A 15,860-nucleotide genomic window follows, 5' to 3' on the forward strand; every position below is an offset into this window, starting at 1 on the left:
GCATTCAATCATTTTTAGTTTTCCTTTATTTTGTAAATATTTTGTGTACATATATTTGTTTAATTATATTTTCTTGTATTATAACAAGGTTTTAGTTTATTAAAAGTGGGGACCTGATATCTCCGGCTGTAGAGCTACGCAGCATCTCCCGGTGAACCTGAACCATAGGCAACCAACCATACAGTGTTGTATGGGTGAACAGGAGGGGGTTTAGGAATGGGAGATTTTTTTGGAGGTCCTTGGGTTACCAATAGGCAAAGGGTAGTTTGTAACCCTTAGGACCGTTACAAAGTGGCGCCCGAGCAGTTTAAAGAAGAGAAAAGTACATGCAAGTAAGCTATTAACAATTAAAACTATTCTAGCTTCCAAAAAGGATTTGTGTAATTTTCCAGTTTGAATTTAATTTTGTTTTCCAGGATAATTTTTATTTCTTTTAGTTTTCCAGAACCTGTAATATAGTTAGTTAATTAGGGAATAGTTACATACGTACCACGATATGCCAGGAGACGAACCTCAGGCGGAGAAAATGGAACCCGAACCAAAGATCGGGTGGGTCTACACAAAGAGGAAGGAAGAATTAATCGCAGAATTAGACGATAGGGGAGTGAAGTCCACTGGTACAGTCGAGGAGTTGAGGGCCAGGTTAATACGGTATATTCGTGATCCACTGGGAACTGCAAGTGACCTAGAACCAGAAGAACATAAGGAAAAAGAATCCATAACTTCAAAAGGAACAATACCAAAAACCAGGTATGAGACCACTTCCAGATCAGAGAGACATCAGCACACAAGGGAGCCAGGGCAAGTGCCAGTGGGTAAACCAACAGCTGCAGAACTAAGTGATAAGGTGCGGAAGTGGGGAGTTAAATTTGATGGTACTGGTGATCCAATATCATTCCTAGAAAGGGTGGAAGAATTAAAAACTTGTTATGGATTCGAGAATGAAGATTTATTAAGAACCTTACCGGAAATGCTAAAAGGTAAAGCGTTGCTTTGGTACAGGAACCACAAAGATGGGTGGAGAAATTGGGCCGATGTCGTCGATAGTGTCGAGATATACTTCCTTCCATACAGGTATCGATTTAAGCTGGAGGAAGACATCCGAAACAGAATTCAACGGCCAGGGGAAAAGGCAGCAGACTACATCACGGACATACTCACATTAATCCGAAGGCAGGGAGAAATGTACTTCACGAGGGTAGATGAACCATGGGAAACGGTGAGCATAGACTTAATTGGTCCATTCCCCAGGTCCAGCAAAGGGAACTGTTATGCGATCGTTTTCCAAGACAAGTTCACTAAGTGGGTGCAGATAAAGGCCATAAGAAAAGCAACCAGTGCAGTGTTAATCAGACAGTTTCAGGAAAACATTATTTACCAATTTGGCAGTCCGAGGACGGTGATATCAGACAATGGATCCCAATTCACAAGTCAGGCTTTTAGAAAGGTGTTGAAGGAATGGGGAATAAAACAAAGATTAACGCCACCATATACACCCCAGGCTAATCCGGTAGAAAGAGCTAACAAGGTGGTGGGTACTATGATAGCACAGGTGACAAAAGGGGAAGCTAAGAAATGGGACACTACGTTGGCGGAAATAGCATTCGCAATGAATACGGTAAGACATAATTCCACTAAATTTAGTCCAGCATTCCTGAACTATGGGCGAGAACTCCTACCAACAGGCACATTAATTAGGGAAGTGAAATCAAAGCAGGAAGGCGAGGAGTTACAACCTGAGGAACATGAAGAAAGGATGGGAAAAGTACAGGAGATGAGACAATTGGCCAGGGAAGCACTAAGTAAGGCGTTCGAGGAACAAAGAAAACCATACAATTTGAGAAGAAGGCCTTATAAACCTAAAGTGGGTGAGTTGGTATATTGCAGGGAGCATATATTGTCGGATAAAGCAAAAGGAATTTCGAATAAACTAACACCAAAATATGATGGGCCATATGAAATAAAACGAATTATATCTCCTGTAATTGTGGAATTGCAAGGTAAGAAGAAAAGAGGGGAATATCTAAGAGTACATGTCAAAGATATTAGGGTGATGGGTCAAGACATTGATGATAATCTGATACATTCCATACCAATAGAAGAGATGGTAGAAGGAGGGGCATTGAACACAGTACAAGAGAAGGAAACCAAGCAGGGAAAAATTAGTCAAGTCGAGATGGCACCGGTAAGAAGGACAAAGAAAGACAAGAAGAATGAAGGACGGTCAGGCAGGCAAAGAAAGGTGGATGTAGAAGAATTAAATCAGAAAATGAAGAGGTTATTTGGGAGCCCTTACAGCCCGTATAAGGGAAAGGAAGGAGGCGGTGAAAAGAAGACACCAGAAATAGTAAGCCAGATATATCAAAGCAACCAGGGTTCCACTCCATCTCCAATGGTAGATTGGCCAACACTGCCAACACTGCCCACTCCGGACAAAGAATTACAAGAAATTTGGGAAGCACCAATGGAATGGGGGAAAATTCCAAGCGGCGATGAGGGGACCAAAATGGAAACTTTGGGGATACAACCACTTCTGGAACAACCCGCAAACCAAATACTAGAAAGCAGGGGTAAACCAAGGTCGATGGGGAAGGTGAGTGGAAGTGGAGAAACATTGGGAGACACGAAGATACTAAGTAGAAGAATGAAGCGGAAAAACAGAAGAAACAACCGAAGGACAGCCATCCTCGTTGCACCGGGTCAAAGATTATACCTGAAACGACAGGATGCGGTGGCACTAGGTCTAGCCAAACCGGTCTAGTCCCAGGAAGGGGTGGTATGTAATGATGTGAAATGTTATAAGATTAATTTGTAATTTGATTCCTGTAGGAATTGGAAATTAATCTAGATTTCTATCAGGAGAGGGCGGTAGTTTCAAAGACGTCATGTTTGTGGACATTCCCACCAGTACGATTACCATCACCATTACATTCCCACTTCCTTCCACAGACTATATAAACAGAAACCAGACCAGAAAGGGGACTCGTCTTAGAATTGTTTACCTGATCCTAAGAAATTCTTTCCTGTTTCCTGGTCAGGCGTTAGCGATTGTGAATCGCGCTCTGACACCCGCCCCGTTGAATAATTTACCTCAGACGTGCCGGTTGTAGTACCGCGCTCTGAAACCCTTCCTGAATTAAAAGTGTACGGCCGTATAGCCGTGCCGTTAATTTGGGTTACCTGTCTATCCAGTACAAAGAGGTGCAGGTCGTATGACCGCGCTCTTCCTGTTACCATCCGTGGAAAAAGTATACGGCTGTATAGCCGTGCTCAGAATTAGGTTATCCCTGTGGTGAAATTTCGGTAGACGCTGCGAATGTAAATTCGCGCTCGACTGGAACCAGCCTTCCTGTAATATACCCCGAATATTGTTGTACTTGGGCTTATAACGTAAAACTTACTTGATTTGTATTGATCCCGTGTAAAGTTAAATCATAGAAGTTGTCTTTGAAACTACCTACCGGTGTTCATACTGGAAGCTAACGTGATATCATTTACAGATTAACAAAACTACCACGAGTGTCAATTGTCCCGGTTGACCCCTCCTACTTGGGTCGCATTCAATCATTTTTAGTTTTCTTTATTTTGTAAATATTTTGTGTGTACATATATTTGTTTAATTATATTTTCTTGTATTATAACAAGGTTTTAGTTTATTAAAAGTGGGGACCTGATATCTCCGGCTGTAGAGCTACGCAGCTAACTCCCGGTGAACCTGAACCATAGGCAACCAAACATACAGTGTTGTATGGGTGAACAGGAGGACGTTTAGGAAAGGGAGATTTTTGGAGGTCCTTGGGTTACCAATAGGCAAAGGGTAGCCTGTAACCCTTAGGACCGTTACAAAGTGGCGCCCGAGCTGTTTAAAGAAGAGAAAAAGCACATGCAAGTAAGCTATTAACAATTAAAACTATTCTAGCTTCCAAAAAGGAATTTCGAATAAACTAACACCAAAATATGATGGGCCATATGAAATAAAACGAATTATATCTCCTGTAATTGTGGAATTGCAAGGTAAGAAGAAAAGAGGGGAATATCTAAGAGTACATGTCAAAGATATTAGGGTGATGGGTCAAGACATGGATGATAATCTGATACATTCCATACCAATAGAAGAGATGGTAGAAGGAGGGGCATTGAACACAGTACAAGAGAAGGAAACCAAGCAGGGAAAAATTAGTCAAGTCGAGATGGCACCGGTAAGAAGGACAAAGAAAGACAAGAAGAATGAAGGACGGTCAGGCAGGCAAAGAAAGGTGGATGTAGAAGAATTAAATCAGAAAATGAAGAGGTTATTTGGGAGCCCTTACAGCCCGTATAAGGGAAAGGAAGGAGGCGGTGAAAAGAAGACACCAGAAATAGTAAGCCAGATATATCAAAGCAACCAGGGTTCCACTCCATCTCCAATGGTAGATTGGCCAACACTGCCAACACTGCCCACTCCGGACAAAGAATTACAAGAAATTTGGGAAGCACCAATGGAATGGGGGAAAATTCCAAGCGGCGATGAGGGGACCAAAATGGAAACTTTGGGGATACAACCACTTCTGGAACAACCCGCAAACCAAATACTAGAAAGCAGGGGTAAACCAAGGTCGATGGGGAAGGTGAGTGGAAGTGGAGAAACATTGGGAGACACGAAGATACTAAGTAGAAGAATGAAGCGGAAAAACAGAAGAAACAACCGAAGGACAGCCATCCTCGTTGCACCGGGTCAAAGATTATACCTGAAACGACAGGATGCGGTGGCACTAGGTCTAGCCAAACCGGTCTAGTCCCAGGAAGGGGTGGTATGTAATGATGTGAAATGTTATAAGATTAATTTGTAATTTGATTCCTGTAGGAATTGGAAATTAATCTAGATTTCTATCAGGAGAGGGCGGTAGTTTCAAAGACGTCATGTTTGTGGACATTCCCACCAGTACGATTACCATCACCATTACATTCCCACTTCCTTCCACAGACTATATAAACAGAAACCAGACCAGAAAGGGGACTCGTCTTAGAATTGTTTTCCTGATCCTAAGAAATTCTTTCCTGTTTCCTGGTCAGACGTTAGCGATTGTAAATCGCGCTCTGACACCCGCCCCGTTGAATAATTTACCTCAGACGTGCCGGTTGTAGTACCGCGCTCTGAAACCCTTCCTGAATTAAAAGAGTACGGCCGTATAGCCGTGCCGTTAATTTGGGTTACCTGTCTATCCAGTACAAAGAGGTGCAGGTCGTATGACCGCACTCTTCCTGTTACCATCCGTGGAAAAAGTGTACGGCTGTATAGCCGTGCTCAGAATTAGGTTATCCCTGTGGTGAAATTTATTCGCGCTCGACTGGAACCAGCCTTCCTGTAATATACCCCGAATATTGTTGTACTTGGGCTTATACCGTAAAACTTACTTGATTTGTATTGATCCCGTGTAAAGTTAAATCATAGAAGTTGTCTTTGAAACTACCTACCGGTTGTTAATACTGGAAGCTAACGTGATTTCATTTACAGATTAACAAAACGACCACCAGTGACAATTGTCACGGCTGACCCCTCCTACTTGGGTCGCATTCAATCATTTTTAGTTTTCCTTTATTTTGTAAATATTTTGTGTACATATATTTGTTTAATTATATTTTCTTGTATTATAACAAGGTTTTAGTTTATTAAAAGTGGGGACCTGATATCTCCGGCTGTAGAGCTACGCAGCTAACTCCCGGTGAACCTGAACCATAGGCAACCAAACATACAGTGTTGTATGGGTGAACAGGAGGACGTTTAGGAAAGGGAGATTTTTGGAGGTCCTTGGGTTACCAATAGGCAAAGGGTAGCCTGTAACCCTTAGGACCGTTACAGTATTAGGTACCGAAAAATGGATATTATTATTATCTAATACCTACTGGCAATACTTTTAACTTAATTCGATGTTATACTTACGAGTATATAAAATAATTCACCACCTAATTGACGACACTCATGATGTACTTAATCATAATTACATCAGTCACATATATAGATTGTTACTAATTTTAAAATACATAAACATTAAACACTAAATTCCGCAAACAATGCCGCACACATTCGAGTGGTAATCTTGGAGAATTGTGTTGTAACGTATGCGTACAGAACAGAATTCTTTTACAAGAAACGAAGATGATCACCAAGCAAATGTTTTTTCAAAAGTCCTCAACAGAATATTTTAAGTATTGTTTACTGTGTGCACTGATCCGTAAGCCAGAAAGATCGTACACAAAACACCAAAATAAAAACCTAGCTCTTTACCTTCTATTATGATCACGGCACAAAAAAGGGAAGAGATTCGACTCTGTCCTCAGTTAACCTGTTAATTTCTAACAGATAGTAGGTCAACTCAAATACCTTAAACTCCAAACTGAACTGCAAAATTTTGAATAATTAAAATGAACCTTGGGCAAGCTTCCAATGAAAACACACAAAAATTAGAAACGAAGTCGTTAGAATTAAACACGGAAAATTAATGTGAGAATACAAAAGTGCAATTTAATCGTAACACACAAGGAAAATGGTACAAAAACACATACAATTATTACAAGTAGACTAAAATTATGACTTAACTACTTACATTACTTGTCCGGGAATTGAAATATCCACTCAAAAGGTATCCGTACACTGTTCACAAAAATTAAAATTTTCAATTAACACAAATAACACTTTCCACTAACGCCATCGGGCAATCGCAGCATCTTCTCTTTTCTTTTGGTAGATGTTTTTTGCCTCATTGGGGAGGGAAAGGCGATTTTTTCTTTTTTTTTTAACAAAGTGTACTTAACGGTACTTCATCTTCAGATGAAAAATCCACAGAAGTAGGAAATGATGATGTCATCGTTATCCTAATAAAGTTTTATCGAATCTGTATTTTCCAAGATTAAAATAAATGGTCGTTACAAAAGTGATGATCGGTGATGGTAATACTGAGGATCCTTTGATAATCCGTTGTATCGGTTTATTTATCAAGGGACGTGCAATGGGCTGTGGGCAGACTAACACTAGAGGCTAGAGGAGCATGTTTACCGAGATGTTTACAGTCCGGGTTTGGGGAAAAAGTTTGATTGCACTCTTTCATATCCTAATTTTGACGGTTGGAGATGGAAGAGAGGTGGTAGTGTTTGCTCACCATTAATGAAACTTTAGCGTCCGTGAATGAGCTGACGAAATGTTGCTGTAATAAGGGGTTATGTGTATGCAGAAAATCGGAATTACCCTGTACGGGCCTTTGTGAATGTGAAGGAGACTCTTGTACTAGAAATTAACGTAATTGTATCGAATTATTTCTTTTTAAGCTCATTTTTCAAATAAATGTTTCCCCAACTCTTGACTTTTTCACCTTTTTACGCTTATAGAGCGTAAAACACCTATTTCATTTTCTAACAATAATGGACCAGATACTATTTTATATGTAATCGTATGAGATTTGATATGATTTTAGGACACTTTTGTGCATTGGAAATGCGTATGTTTTGTATGGGTATCAAGTTACTGGTTTAGTCGAGCAGAAAAGAAGACAAGTGGTGTCGCGTCTAGTGTTGATTGTACCGTACTCGACTGCAATCTGTAGATTCAGGAAAAGTCGCCGATACTGTTGATATGGTACTTACTTAACAGTGCGCAAGGGTTTTGTTAATTCGAATCTAAATTTATCGCACATCGCTCGTGATGGTAACACACGCATGTTACGACGCTGATTATTTAGAAAGTTTACGTTTACGACACGAGCTAGCTTGCGAGCGAGTGGAGCAAGTGATACCGTGTGAATAAGGGTTATTTGTTTTACATATGGCGTTGTACGGTTAGTATTTCCAATGCCTCCGATGGTTGCAAGGACTGCGAAATCTGTGAATTTTTTTCATAGTATTGGTTATCGTATCGTGGTAAGTATTATTCCCATCATAATAAACTTGGTACTGTTCTCAACCATTTCTCAGCGTGTACCTATATTGAAGCACACACATCGGAAGTACAATCAGGTCAAATTTCATAAACGTGATGTGTTTATTAATGCATACTAACAGTCAGCAAGCCCTTTTTAAATAAGTAAAATTAATGGAGTTATAGAAACGTAACTTAACACCTAACACGCCACCCAAAACAGAAGAGATTCACCGTAAAATATAGGTAGGTACAATGAAAACGTGAATAGTACATAGATCACGTTTTTTTTTCTCACCGAATTCGTTAACAAAAGGTTTACAAGCGTTGTTAGGTATGATTTATTTCATCGATTATCACCTCTAACAATAAATCTAATTAATTACGGAGATTTACTCTCATCTACAGACTTTTATGTAAACTGACAGGTATGTCAATTACAGGCATTGTTACCAATAAAGTGTCTGGATCGAAGTGAAGTAGGTATCTTTTTTTAACAATTGCTTCTCACCAATAAATATGTCTACAAACAAATAGATTAATGAAATATGACTAGGTAACTGTACGCTATTAGCGAAGATGGTAAGAAGTAGATGCCTAAAGATTAGTACAATCAACCACAAGTTATTTTTAAAATAAAAAGCAATAACGATTAACACAAAATCGTATACAGAACAAACAAGCTTGAACTATAAAGTTGAAATTACACATACCTCTCTAGAGCAGGAACTTGCTGTGGTAGTTTTTTTGCTTATTTATTAGATTGCCGATCACATATATTGGGCCAGTCATTGGGGATTTTTACCTGGAAATAAGTCCGGAAGTTTTGAAACTTTGTAGGTTTATAGGTTTTGGGATCTAGAACTAAAATTCACAAAATGCACAATCCTAGACATGCCGCCGACGCCGCCATCTTACCAAGATGGCGGCCAAAAACAGTTTTTTGCAAATATCTCCAAAACTATGCGTTTTTCGAAAAAGTATGTAGAGCGCAAAATTAAAGAGGAGGAAGTTTCCTATACAATAAGTTCCTAGTAATTATTTATCACGAAACAATGGCGTATCTCTTATTCAATCAATCGATTAATTCATTAATTAATCCATGTTAGTAATTTATGATCAATTAATTTCGATTTAAACTGCTATACTTGTTTCTACACCACCCAAGAGGTAAAGTACACGGCGCGTTTTTTTAACGTGGTTTCCCCTGTGGGCCTAATCCACTTAGGTACTAAAATTATTACTCTGCGGAGTATTTCTCATTACCATACTTTTTACGACACGTTTCGTGAACGGTTACTGAAACACGTTTTCTTAAATACGTTATTTTCCCGTCTTTTCTCTTCAAACGTAATCGTCTAAAAGTATTCAAATCCCGTTCTTTCACCTTCACAGTTTTACCATCCGAAAGACTTTCGTCACAAACAAAACATTTTTCAATCGAAGCTATAATAAAAGAAATAACAATCAATTTATCACACTTGCACTTGCACACGCTTATTACCGAATCAGTACAACTGTAAAGCGGCACGACAAACGTCCTGCTTCGTGGGGCCTTGTAGAGAGATGACGGGTAAATAGCCAGCGCCCTCTGGTGGCGCTTTATTGCAGGTGTGCACATCGGCATCTGCACTTATGCTATCAATGTGCCGGTTAGTCAGTAAATTATCAATATAACGAGAAACCAATTGAATAGCCCGTTTTACTATAAAAGATAAATTTATACGCATAGGTATATGGAGATAGGAACAGTTTATAGAAATTAACAGAATATGTTGTCATTCAATCAGCTCTTGAGCCTAAACGGCTCACTTTAGCAAAAATATGCTAAGAACATTTCTTGTCTCTGCCTCTTCAATTTTGCTCTCAACATACTTTTTCGAAAATCGCACAGTTTTGAAGATATTTGCAAAAAACCGTTTTTGGGCGCCATCTTGGAAAGATGGCGGCGCCGGCGGCATGTCTCGGATTGTGCATTTTGTGAATTTTAGTTCTGGACATCCAAACCTGCAGAGTTTCAAAATTTCCGGACTTATTTCCAGGTAAGCCCTATTTTTGATCCCCAGTGACTGACCAATATTTAGAGTGTATCCAGTATTAGGCTGGAAACGCACCGGACGCAACTTTTTGTTTCGCAACGAGAGTTTAGTCAGTCAGTGCTGAGAGTAGTGCGATTCTTTTAAAAAAATCAGACTTGTTTTAGTGTAATTAGATGCAACCAACTTGAGGTAGTTCGCGCACACTCGTTGAGCTTGCAATTTAAATAAATATAATATATAATGAGTATTAGCGGACTAATAATGACCATTTTTACTTAAAAATAAATAAATAAAGGTACAAATGATTGTAATTAATAGGTATAGTAGGTAGCGGCAGTCGGCGGCAACGCTAGCGGGAATGAAAGCAACAAAATACAAGTCGGCGAAAAGGCAAATGCGGGAAAGTCAACAATATCACCCCTTCCCTCTTATAAAGATTAATATACGGTACTTATAAAACGTAGCTTGCGAAAAGGCAAAGACCCAAATTCATAAAGCGTTTTCTATTTATCTAAACGTCCATTTCGAGTAGGGAGTAATATAACTGGAATTCCCATCTTGCACGTTTATACCTTCGATACGTTCAAACAAATTAAACTGTTTCCTTTCCCCGACATTGAAAAAATATAGGACCTATGTCAGACTTCAAGTATTTTAAGCGCTCACCTAACGGAGGCACTCTCGACTTAATCGGCGGTTATTATCTTTAACCGATTTAAATAATTACGGCTAGTTATAGTTATCCAAATAGTCGGAATGAAATCTCCAAATTCGGCAATCCAGCAATGCCCTTTTCAAGCAGCGTAGTCGGTTATCACGTTCATATTTTCCTTAAACTGCACGACCTTGCCGGTTTCAATCCCGCATTTTCGTATACCATTAGAAAATAAAATCGATTAATCGGTTATTAACGGACCTTCAACTTAATAAGGTTGATTATCTCTCTTCATGGGTAGAATGAGCCGGCGCTCCGTCAAGTTGAAACCAGTAGCTTTTCCCAGGTAATGTTCCCAAGGATGGTACAATGACATCTACCAACGCGTTTATTTCAAGGCCTCCTAAGAAAATTATGCATATAACGGTCACAATTTTAGAAAATCTTAAATAAAACGAAAACCATTACAGATAAGTAATAATAATAATAATCTCCTCTCCTCTCGCCAGAAAGAATGAAGTGATATGGGCAAGGTTAGCAATAGGTCACACAAGGGTGACACATTCGTATCTGCTCTTAGGAAGAGATGCTCCCAAATGTCCACAATGTAAAGAAAAAGTACTTACCGTAAAGCATGTAGTAGAAGAATGTGAGAAATTAAATGAGTATAGAGTAAAACACAAAATTGAGGGAGAACTTGCTATGATGCTAAAAGAAAATAACTTTGGAAAGTTAATACAGTTCCTAAAAGACATTAATATAACGAAAGAAATCTAAAGAAATGATTGGTAAATAATGGATGACACTGCTGCAAAATAATAATTATCTGCTCTGACAAAACTTAATCGTGGCGCTCAATGGTCACAGTAATCGAAAGCGCACACGTTTAAGGTTATATATAAAAAAAAAAAAATAATAAACTGTTTAATTAATTAGATTACAATAGGTAACATTGGTGCATCAAAACATATAAAACAATTAATGTATATAGACAGTACAAGCATTAAAACAAACAAACCCATTTATAAATATATAGCGCCTGGATTATCTTGAGTCGTTTGAACCATGGTCTACAGTAACTCCCGAGGCTCACTATAGCAAATACGGCGAATGGTGCATTTTTGGATTAAGAGAATTCTGCTGCTAGCGGGAGAATTTCCCCAGATGGTGATGGCATATGATAGATGACTCTGTCTATGTGCATAATAATATGTGATAAGAGTTGTTTGTTGCACTTTGTGTCTCAAACAAAGCACCTCATAACTGGCTCTGCGTAGTTTGCCACATAATTCGCTTGTATGAGCTGTCCAATTGAAGTTCTCGTTTAAGGTTTCACCTAGAAATTTTTGGTTGATGTTTATGGTTACGGCTTTACCGTTGGACGTAATTTCGGCGTGGGTGCCGAAAGTGTGAAGATGGACATTTCGATATATGACTACCCCTTTTTTTCTTCGTTCAACTTCAACCAATTAATGGCACACCAATCGGACATAACTCGAATTGCATTATTTGCACGATCCACTATCGTGTCGATACCAGCACCCGAGATAATTACGGAAGTATCGTCTGCGTATTTGCGTAGGGTGGCGGTAGTATATTCGAAGGCAGTATCCATATCATTTACATAAATGACAAAAAGGAGCGGCGCTAGATGTGAACTCTGAGGAGTGCCGACCAACTTAGGAAACACCGACAAACACGTCTCCTTGCAGCACCTTTGATGGCCAAAACTTTACGACAATCCTCCAGCCGGTAAGACATACAGAAAAACGGCGTTGTATTAAGCACGAACACACATAGAAAAATGATTAGCCGCGAATTCGGCTTCCGGCTTCCAAACGAAACTTCTCCACTCTTCAATCTCACATTGAACGAAAACTTTCGATGCTGGCTCTGGCTTTAAATGAATAATAAACTGGCCCTAATTCAACGATGGAATACGCAAGAACCGAATAAATCTCGTAGTTCTGCGTTGAACGTGGCAAAAAGCGACGCTTTTCTTGTTAACGTCCTATTTAAGGCGAAACCGTTCTTCCGATAATAGAAATCACAACAACCAATCATACACAGTTGACAACAAAACTATTCCATCAACGCACGTTATTAGGCCAACAAAATTAGAGGTCGGTTGAATTTCTAAATCAATTTGTTATCAGGCATTAAGAGATAAATCCAAACTTAAATTCTAGGAAAAATAATATTTCATCTCTCTTAACTACACGGAAAAGACGATAAATCACATCTACCTGTCTATTAAATTAAGCGTTTACATGTGATAACAGATAAAGACCCAAAAAAATTCCCGGAACCTTGACCGCTTTCGCGTATATCACAATAATTTCCATGCCGTTACATAGACTTCTTTGAAGAAATGCAAAATATATTTATAAGCACTCAGTGCGACATTTTTACCATCATTACATCGACTATTCTAATATTGGCGTTTGAAAAGCACATTTTGAGCACCAAAACTGTTACCTATCGATCATTGTTTATAGGATATACAAGAATTTGACTTTGAAACTGAAACGTAGGTTGAACAAATAAGCGTGCACTAAAAAGGTCTTCATATCTGAACTGTATCAATAGCCAATACTGCCCTTTCTGTTTCGTATTCATATATACATTAGAATCGGAATAGTTTTCGTACAAAAGGAGAAAGACTTTGAAACAGAGCGGATTATAGACATAAAAAAAACCTACTGTACCTACTGATATTATTTGGTTGAATTCCTATTGACATACTTAATTAGGTTTTTAACGCGCATAACGTGGAATCAATAACATGCTTAATTAGGTTCTAGAGCACAAGGGTTCAGTTAAAAGTAAACACAACGATTGCGTCAATCAAAGCGCTTATTTTAAAAGTGACATATTCTACTGCAGTAAAATATCACCAAAAAAAATCCCTCATTGACCTTCTCACGTTTCTTCAATTAGGGCAACCAAATGCAAATGCAGGGAAATACACGTACGCGATCAAAAATGAGTTGCTGTCGATTCACATTTGGAATTTTTTGTACATGGGAAATTGTACCAAATGCGATTCGACTGCTACCTACTCATTTATGATCGCTTATACTATACAACTGGAATACACTTTTCGACCACTATGAATACGATCCAGACAAAATTGGTATGGCGAACGCTTTTTTGCTGTAGGCCTGTAGCAGAAATAAAAAAGAAAAAATAATATTATAATAATAATATATTCCATAGACAAACTGGTTTGTGTGGAAATTGTCAACGGTTTTCGTCTTAGGACGAATAGATAACTAGCGCATTTTCCATGAATTGATCAGAACTTCCAGAAACGGCATGTAAGGGACAACTTATGTGAAGATACAAAGGAAAATAAGCATACATATTATAAATAATAAACTTAGCATTGCGCATGCGCACAACGGATGATACCAAAAAAACATGTATATCGAAAAACTATTTCTTAGTTAGAGTTATTAAATTTATTTAAAGTAGTTGAGCATAGGGAAATATTTTAGCAACATTAAAGAGAAATGAGAAGACAGATTTCAAAAATCTTTATTAGCGCGAATCCAAAACGTTGATTTTAAGTTGTAAAAATAAATATTATGTCAAAAAACGTATATTTCGAGAAACTGTTTTTTTCAGTTTTTGGCGATTTTCTCGAAATTTTTTTATCAAATTGATATTTTTTATTTTTGATTATTAAAATACAAGTCTTTGCTCTATAGTATAGACCTCTTTATCAGTTGGAAAAAAATATGATTTTTCTTCCAACTGAAGAAGTGTTTTTTTAGAAAATCGTGAAATACAAAAAATCCAAAACCACTGTGTGCGATTTGCATGTGACATTAAAAGGCATGAACATATAACGCCCGTTCTTAACTACCACAACATACTTAAGTGCTTGTTCACAATGGACATAAGCGTAACAAAAACATAACAGATGCATAATTCATAATGTTGAATAGTAGCAAACCAACGTAGGTGTTCACAATGATTACATAATTTTTATTTTTTTGTAAATGTTTGCGTATGTTTTATGTCCTACCGAAAGGGTACATAAAAAATACATAAAGTTTGGTCGGTTTCAACTTTACGTAGGTTTTATGAAAAATCTAGTGGAATTAGGTGTATTTCTGTTGGGTACAAAGATGCAGCACTGCGCTGTTGGTTTGACATATCAGTTACTACGTCTAACGTCGATGACATCTCTTCTGCCAACATAATCTGGTTATTTTTAAATTGGTACATAGTTTTTGGCGCATTATTTCATAGTTTGGTGTTGTTTGGTCCTTCGTGTGTTGTTCTTTGATTATATCCAACATGGCATGGAAAACATATAGACGTCGAATTACTGATTAGTTTGGTGCGATTAAAACCCTAATTGTTTAATAAAGGGGACAAAAGACCTATTAAGGTGATCGAATAATCCTGGTATGAAAAAAACCATTCTTCATCATGCAGCTTCATTTCTAGACACGCTTAAATTCTTAAATTCTCCCCTTTTCTCTCGGTCTCGATTTATAGGTCTGACCCACCAACGTCGTTTTTGTTTTGTAACAACTTTGTCTCTCTGTCTTCTTAACAGTAAAAGCAATAAAACTGTTGAAATTTCCATCCATCTCAGTGACACACACATATACACCACAAATAATATTGCTATGTTCTTGACGTTTTGCCGAGTTTAAATTTTGGATTTGCGCCTACGCAGATAATTATATTCTTACGGTCACTGTGAACACTTTCTCCACCTGCGTAAAATTATGTCTTATGTCAATATTATGTTTTATGTATCTGTTATGTTTTTGTAACGCTTATGTCCATTGTGAACAAGCACTAACATGACTCACGCCCGTCTATACCACATGCTAAAAATGATGCACAAAATCATTGTGAATCAGAAGCCGTCGTACCTATTTACACAATTTTCTTCCTTGAAAAGTTTTCACCGGTACTCTACGCGAAACTCAAACTTGTTGTCCCAAAGGCAGCTACAAGTATGGGTGCATCATCCTTCCACGTGCAAGCCGCGAAACTGTGGAACAAGTTGCCAGTGGAACTACGTAGTTCGTCGTCGAGCTTAGTCTTTTCGCGAGGCTGTCTACGATTCTTAAACACATTGGTCATGGACTAATATTATATTTTTTTTTAATATGAACGAAAGTCAATTTACGTTACATTTATCACTTTTTTTTTTTGTATGTTTTGTACCGACTGAATGTGTATCATATTAATATGTAGAGGGGGGTTAAATTGGCCTTAATTGGCTTCGCCTAATCCTTAATAAAGAAAG

The sequence above is a fragment of the Photinus pyralis genome, unplaced genomic scaffold, assembly GCF_008802855.1.
Source record: "Photinus pyralis isolate 1611_PpyrPB1 unplaced genomic scaffold, Ppyr1.3 Ppyr1.4_LG2, whole genome shotgun sequence".
In the NCBI taxonomy this organism is placed as follows: Eukaryota; Metazoa; Arthropoda; class Insecta; order Coleoptera; family Lampyridae; genus Photinus; species Photinus pyralis.